Raw genomic sequence first — 8,424 nt, 5'->3', positions numbered from 1 at the left:
TCCTTTACATACTACATTGGCATATTTAGTCTTTATTTTTAGTAAAATATTGTAATTTTATGCTTTATACGTAGGAACTACATAAAGATTTTAGCTAGATATATATGTTCAGTTATTGGACCATCCAGAAATACCAAGTGCCTGATGCACAGAGCTGGAAAGAATAAGATGGAGGCTGACTACTGAATAGCCCAGATTACTGACCTGATGATCACTAGCAAATATATTAGGGAAATGGACCTCTTTATGTAGCTTGTAGTTTCAGGCATATGTGCCTTATCAGTAAATCCTTATCAGTAAATCCAGGCATATGTGCCTTATCAGTAAATCAGTAAATAAGGAACTCTTATCCACTGCTGGTGGGAATGCCGTCTAGTTCAATCTTTATGGAAAGCGATATGGAGATTCCTCCAAAAACTGGAAATCGAGCTCCCATACGATCCAGATATACCACTCCTAGGAATATACCCTAGGAACACAAAAATACAATACAAAAACCCTTTCCTTACACCTATATTCATTGCAGCACTATTTACCATAGCAAGACTATGGAAACAACCAAGATGCCCTTCAACAGACAAATGGCTAAAGAAACTGTGGTACATATACACAATGGAATATTATGCAGCTGTCAGGAGAGATGAAGTCATGAAATTTTCCTATACATGGATGTACACGGAATCTATTATGCTGAGTGAAATAAGTCAGAGAGAGAGAGAGAAACGCAGAATGGTCTCACTCATCTATGGGTTTTAAGAAAAATGAAAGACACCCTTGTAATAATAATTTTCAGACACAAAAGAGAAAAGAGCTGAAGTTCCAGCTTACCTCAGGAAGCTCACCACAAAGAGTGATGAGTTTAGTTAGAGAAATAACTACATTTTGAACTGTCCTAATAATGAGAATGTGTGAGGAAAATGGAGAGCCTGTCTAGAGTACAGGCGGGGGTCGGGTGGGGAGGAGGAAGACTTGGGACATTGGTGATGGGAATGTTGCACTGGTGATGGGTGGTGTTCTTTACATGACTGAAACCCAAACACAATCATGTATGTAATCAAGGTGTTTAAATAAATTAAAAAAAAAGATTTTTAAAAATGACCGTTTCTGTCTCTTAAAAGTTTTTGAGCCTGATTTTTGTCATCTAATATCAATATGACCACCCCAGCCTTTTTGAGAGAGTTAGTTGCTTAAAGGATTATATTACAACCTTTGAATTTGAGTCTGTATTTGACTATTCAAATGTGTTTCTTGAAGACAGCAGACTGTCAGATTCAAATTTCTTATACATTTTATCACTCTGTGTTTCTTAAATGGTGCATCTTTTCCATTAATATTCAGAGATATGGAATTTTCTGCTATGTTGGTGTCTTTGTGGTGATTGTCTTGCCTTAAAATACCCCTTTCAGTTCTTCTTTTAAGGTTGGTTTTGAGTCTATAAAGTTCCTGAACTTTATAAGTTTATCTGTGAAGCTGTGTCTCCTTTTTCAAGCCTAATAAGAGTCTGGCTGGGTGAAGTATTCTTAGTGAGGCATTTATTTCATTGAATCTTTAGCACATAACACTTAATATGTGTATCTATTATGACAATATACATGAAAAGTTTGTCATAAAGATAGAAAATATATATAGTGATGCAGAATATTGCCACATAGAAAATAGTCAGATTACTGTGAGTTAATTGGAGAAACATATTCAGAGAGATGGGATGACTTTCCTTATGATCTATAGCCAATAAACACCAGAACTAGGATTTGAACTCAGATATGTCTGATTCCAAAACCTCTGTACCATGTGTTTTCATCATATAAAGAGAAGGATAAATTCATATTTTATTTATTCATATTATATTGTGTCCTGTATATTTTTTTAAATTCAGGTCACGTATTTAATGTAAAGAAACTATTCATGATTGAAATAAAATTAAAGGAAAATAAGGGCCATGCGGATCTCTTAAAATGCTGAAGCACATGTTTTGCCTGTGGAAGCTTTGGGTCCAATTCTTGGAACCACACAGTTCCCTGAACACTACTGATTCTGTCTCCAAAATCAAAACCCAAAGCCAAAGCATAAAAAAATAAAATAAGCCAGAAATCATTACATCATTTTACTTTTCATTTAATTTTCCTATTGCTTATTTATGAACCATGTCATTTATGCCATATTTTCCTTTTTGTTCTTTGATCCACTTAAAAGGTCTTCTTTCTAGGGTTAACCTCCTAATGAGATCTCTCTTTGGCTCTTGTCTTTCCCTCCAAATCAAAACTTACCCTTTCCCTGGTACATTCTCATAACCGGCTCTCATTCCATTGTCCTGGTTTTTTAAAATTCAAAAAGTTAATGATAATATTGGAAGTATAAAAAGCTTGGACTCTGGAGAAAGGATGATAAGGTTTGTCCCTACTTTGGTATACATTTTTCTAAATAATGTACTACTTCTGTGTCTCAGTTCTTATCTGTAAAATTAACTAATATCACTGAAACATTAGTTAATGTGAATATTTTTAAAAGCCAATGAAATGAACTTAGGGGGTGCATATGTTTTATAATAGATACCAAAAGCTGTCCCCTTTGTCAGTGTTGTGACAGGGGCATGAGGTACACATGGGTTCACATGAGAAATCTTGGTCCTGCTTTGAGACAAATTGAGAATAGGTCACTACTCTGGCAGCAAGTCCATGTCTTCAAATTTCTCCTAAATTTCAGGGTGGTGTGGCTCATCTCTCAATCAAAAACCCTCATGAAACTCACTTCCTGAGTCTGACTGGAAAACTCTTCCCACATGTAATAATTTCTACAGGAATCCAGGAAGAGAGATTTTACTGTAAATTCAGATGTCATTAGGCAATGAGGAAACAGGATTGTTTCTTTTCTCAGTGGGGTTCTTAGTGCAACTATTAATGGTGGAGATAAGGATTCCTGGAGATTTTGGAAGGTAAACCCTCACATGTCCCATCGTTTTTAGTGGTAAAATAATGGCCACTTCTCTCATCAGACAGATGAGAAGCACATTTTACTGATTTGACTGAAGTTTATTCCCTCAGAATTAAAAAAAAAAAAGTCATTTCCCAAACTTCATTCTATTTCCCAAACCTGGTTCCAATTCAGGGCCTTTTATTATTTTTTAAAAGAGATGAAGTAGTATAATTCTGATTGATACCTTTGTGGAATTTTCAGAAAGGGGTGTGCAAATTCCCTTTTCTGTATGAATTACAGCAGCCCAACGCCACCCCTTACACCCTTCAAAAGAAACAGCCAAGCTCTATGACTTAACCTTATCAAACTTCCAAGTCACCATATTTGCTTTAGAGCTATAAATCATGGACTTTGCAGTGGCAGCAACACTTCAGTATCTTATAGTAGTGTCAGCCTACTATCTCAGGAAATCTGATGGGAAACTTACATAACTATCTACCAACCTCAGTAAATCAGCACTGTAATACAAAAGGCTCAATTACCCACTAAATCCTTAGACATTTATTTTAGTAACATCATGGAGAGATATAACCATCATTTTTTTTGAAACTTTTTTTTCTTTATTTAAACATCTTGATTACACATATGATTGTGATTAGGTTTCAGTCATGTAAAGAACACCCCCTTCACCAGTGCAACATTCCCACCACCAATGTCCCAAATCTCCCTCCATCCCACCCAAACCCCCACCTGTACTCTAGACAGGCTTTCCAGTTCCCTCATTCATTCACATGATTATGGTAGTCCTCTGTGTAGTTATTTCTATAACTGCACTCACCAGTCTTTGTGGTGAGCTTCATGAAGTGAGCTGGAAGTTCCAGCCCTCTGAGGATTGTTACAAAAATGACTTTTATTTTTCTTAAAACCCATAGATGAGTGAGACTATTCTGCGTCTCTCCCTCTCTCTCTCTCTCTCTCTCTCTCTCTCTCTCTCTCTCTCTCTCTCTCTCTCTCTCTCTCTCTCTCTCTCTCTCTCTCTCTCTCTCCCTCTGACTTATTTCACTCAGCATGATAGATTCCATGTACATCCATGTATAGGAAAATTTCATGACTTCATCTCTCCTGACGACTGCATAATGTTCCATTGTGTATATGTACCATAGTTTCTTTAGCCATTCGTCTGTTGAAGGGCATCCTTATTATTTCCAGAGCCTGGCTATTGTGAATAGTGCTGCAACAAATATAGGTGTGAGGAAGTGGTTTTTGTATTGTGTTCTTGTGTTCTTAGGATAACCGTCATTTCAAATTAACTTGTGTTGATCTAAGTTTTGATAGTTTTACTTGCCTTTTTTTTTGTAACAAGCAATATGAAGTTTGTTAGTTTGTTTGTTGTCTTCCCCCCCCGCCCTCGAGCCAAGAACCATTCTTTAAAAAAACAAAACAAAACAAAAAAAAACTTTATTCTTCAAAATTGCAAACATGTTTATAGTTGGGCTTCAGTCATAAAAAGAACAGGCCCCCTTAACCTGTGCAACATTCCCACCACCAATTTCCCCCATATCTCTCTCCTCCCCCATCCTCTGCCTGTATTTGAGACAGGTATTGTACTTCTCTCAATCATCATTGTCACGATAGTTTTTTGTAGTTATCTCTTTAACTGCTCTCACCACCCTTTATGGTAAGCTTCAAATCATCAGATAAACCTTTCAGCCCTCATCTTTATTGTCTCTGGGCATTATAATAATGTCTTTTATTTTTGATAAAGAAATACAAAATGGAGCAAAGAAAGCTTCTTCAACAATGGTGTTGGGGGCCAGCAAGGTGGCACTAGAGGTAAGATGTCTGCCTTGCAAGTGCTAGCCAAGGAAGGACCGCAGTTCGACCCCCCAGCATCCCATATGGTCCCCCCAAGCCAGGGGCAATTTCTGAGCGCTTAGCCGGGAGTAACCCCTGAGCATCAAACGGGTGTGGCCTGAAAAACCAAAAAAAAAAAAAAAAACCCACAAACAAGTGGTGTCAAGACAACTGGTCAGCCATATGCAAAAAGAAAGCAAAATCAGACCTCCACCTAATACCATGCACAAAGGTCAAAAACAAATGGATTAAAGACCTTAATATCAAACCCAAATAAATAAGGTATATAGAACAACACGTAGGTAAAACACTCTTTGAAACTGAGACTAAAGGCATCTTTAAAGAGGAAACATCACTCTTCAAACAAGTGGAAGAGGAGATAAACCAATGGGACTATATTAAACTGAGAAGCTTCTGCACCTCAAATGAAATAGTGACTAGGATACAAAACCCACCCACAAAATGGGAGAAACTATTCACTCACTACCCATCAGATAAGGGGCTAATATCTAAGATATAGAAGGTACTGACAGAACTTAACCAGAAAAAACATCTAACCCCATAAAAATATGGGGAGAAGAAATAAACAGACAATTCCTCAAAGAAGAACTAAAAATAGACAATGGACACATAAAAAAAACTGCTTCACATCACTTATCATATGGGAGATTAAATCAAAATAACAATGAGGTACCATCTATGCCACAGAGACTGGCACACATCACAAAGTATAAGAACACTCAGTGCTGGTGAAGATGTGAGGAGAAAAGAACTCTCATTTATTGCTGATGGGAATGCCAGCTAGACCAGCCTTTATGAAAATAATATGGAAATTCCTAAAAAAGAACTGGACATTGAGCTTCCATTGATCCAGCTATACCATTCCTAGGGATATACCCTAAGAACACAATACAAAATGCCTTCTGCACACCTATATTATTGCAGCACTATTTTAAATAGACAGAATCGGGAAATAACCCAGATGCCCGACAACAGATGAGTGGCTAAAGAAACTGTGTTATGGGACCAGCGAGGTGGCGCTAGAGGTAAGGTGTCTGCCTTGCAAGCGCTAGCCAAGAAAGGACCACGGTTTGATCCCCTGGCGTCCCATATGGTCCCCCCAAGCCAGAGGCAATTTCTGAGCGCTTAGCCAAGAGTAACCCCTGAGCATCACACAGGTGTGGCCCGAAAAATCAAAAAAAAAAAAAAAGGAAAAAAAAAGAAACTGTGGTAAACTATACAATGGAATACTATGTAGCCATCAAAAGAAATGAAATCATGAAGTTTTTCTATATATGTATAAACATGGAAACTATTATGCTGATTGAGATAAGTCGGGGGAGAGAGATAGACACAGAATTCTCTCACTCGTTTATGGGTTTTAAGAAAAATAAAGGACATTATTGTAATATGAATTTTGTTTTTGCTTGCATGAATACAGGTTATAGTGGTGGGTGGGAGATTGAGGACACTGGCGAAGAAAGGTGGGATTGTTGTTTGAATATTTAACATCTTAAATAGCTATATTATAAACAACACTAGAAAAAAAAGATAAATGAAAAAATCAAATAGGACCTTGTTTCCAGGAGAACATACTGATATTTTGAGAGAGAAGATTTTGGTGGTTGGATAATAATTTCCCTTCTTTCCCGGATTCTGCATGCTCACCTTCATGGTAACAACCCTGGCCTGTGTCTCTTTTCAGTGTTTTGAGAATTATCTGTAATTTATTCTCAACAAAGATTGGTTTCCACAGGCCCCTTGCCCCAGGAACTTTCATAAAGCAACTCTTTTGTGAGGACTGCCCTGTCTTCCAAGCTTTGACTTAACTCCTGCAGGTGTCATGCTGCCCACAATCACCAAGACACTCCTTTCTGATTCAACTGGGTTGGGTCTCTGAAGGAGAATAATTCTTATTTTAAAAGGCTTCTAAAGGGCCTTTGCAAATATTACTTCAAACGTTAAGTCTCTGACTGTGTTTAAAGAAGGGGTCTCAAACTCAATTTACCTGTGGGCCGCAGGAGGCAAAGTCGGGGTGATCCTTGAGTGCAAAGTCAGTAGTAAACCTTAAACATTGGGGGTGTGACCCAAACAACTAAAACAAAACAAAACAAAACAAAAAGATTCCTCTAGGGCAGGGCCACAAAATGTTGTACAGAGGGCCGTTTGCGGCCTGCAGGCTGCGAGTTTGAGACAACCTGGTTTAAGGAATTGCTATAATCTTAAATAAAATGATAGAATGAAAGCAGCACAGGAACATGGTTGACATTAGAACAAGCAATGAACACCTCCCTTCTCTGATCCCTTCCCTGACTCTACTTCCTCAGAACAACCACATTTCACTGTTGTTTCCCTTCCTTTAAAAATGTAGATTAAGCTGATATACTTTATAACAGTTGGATGAAGGCAATAGCTCTTGTTATTGAAGCAGCTCTCTGAAATTTCTGTTTGGGACAAAGGAAATGATTAAATTAGGTAGAGGTTATTGTTTCACAACTCTATAAATATACTGAAAGTGTATCTGAAATATTTCTCAATAACACTGTTCACAAAAGAAGAGATTAAGAAACACTTTTAAGAAAGAACTTTCTTGACCCCTCGACTGCAGACTTTCTTACTTCTTCAGGTAATCACTTTAAGTTAGTGCAATATTTTTATCCAGCTCTCTGGGAAGTATTCTGAGGACCATATGGGGCGATGGGATCCAACACCATTTGGCCATGTGCAAGGTAAGTTACTTATTTTCCGTACTATCTCTACAGATCTATAGTTTCTTTCCTTAAACCAAATTAACCACTTCTGCTAACTATTTTTAATATTTCTCATATATCTCAGATATTATAGATATTTTGACTGTCAATCTTCTATCAAGAACAATAAATCTGTTTATACATGAGTAGATATGGAGAATATTATGCTAAGCTAAATGAGTCAGAGGGAGAGGGATAGACATAGAATGGTTTTATTCTGCCACAAGAAATTAAGCCGACAGAAAGACCTGCAACATGCATTTTTTTTGACACAGAAGTCATTTTCACCCCAGGTCAGTATGCCCTGAGAGAAAGAGAAGTAGGAGGACTAGGGGAGGGATCTTCCAACAGCTACTCTTTACTCTAGTCCCACCACAACACAGTTTTCGAAAAACATTACCACACTGCAAATGTCACAATGGGAGAACAACATAGAAACCTCACCATGCTTAGTGAATGAAGATGGTAATTCTAAAGACCCAACGAGTATCAGTCAACTCTATAGGCTGATATTCTTGATGAACACAGATGCAAGGATCCTCATCAAAATACTAGCAAATATAATCCAACATTTCATCAAAAACGGCAGGCTTGGGGGACCATATAGGATGCAGGGGATTGAACCACGTTCCCCCTGAGTATCACTGGGTGTGGCCCAAACACCAAAAAAAAAAAAAAAAGCCTGATCAGAGACCAGAGCAGTGGAGCAAGCAATAGGGTGTTTGCCTTGCACGTACTGTTGAATAACAGCCCTGGATGGGGCTGGATGGTGATGGGTGGTGATAGAGAGTGAGAGGTCTTTCTCCTCCAACCTAGGCCATGTGTCTGCAACTCCCTTCAGCCGGCAGGTCTGCAGGTTAAGGATAGCGGAGGGGAAAAAATTCAGAGGCAGTCAGATTTCAGGAGA

This window comes from Suncus etruscus, chromosome 12 (assembly GCF_024139225.1).
Source record: "Suncus etruscus isolate mSunEtr1 chromosome 12, mSunEtr1.pri.cur, whole genome shotgun sequence".
Taxonomy (NCBI): Eukaryota; Metazoa; Chordata; class Mammalia; order Eulipotyphla; family Soricidae; genus Suncus; species Suncus etruscus.
This window is presented reverse-complemented; position numbering follows the sequence as displayed.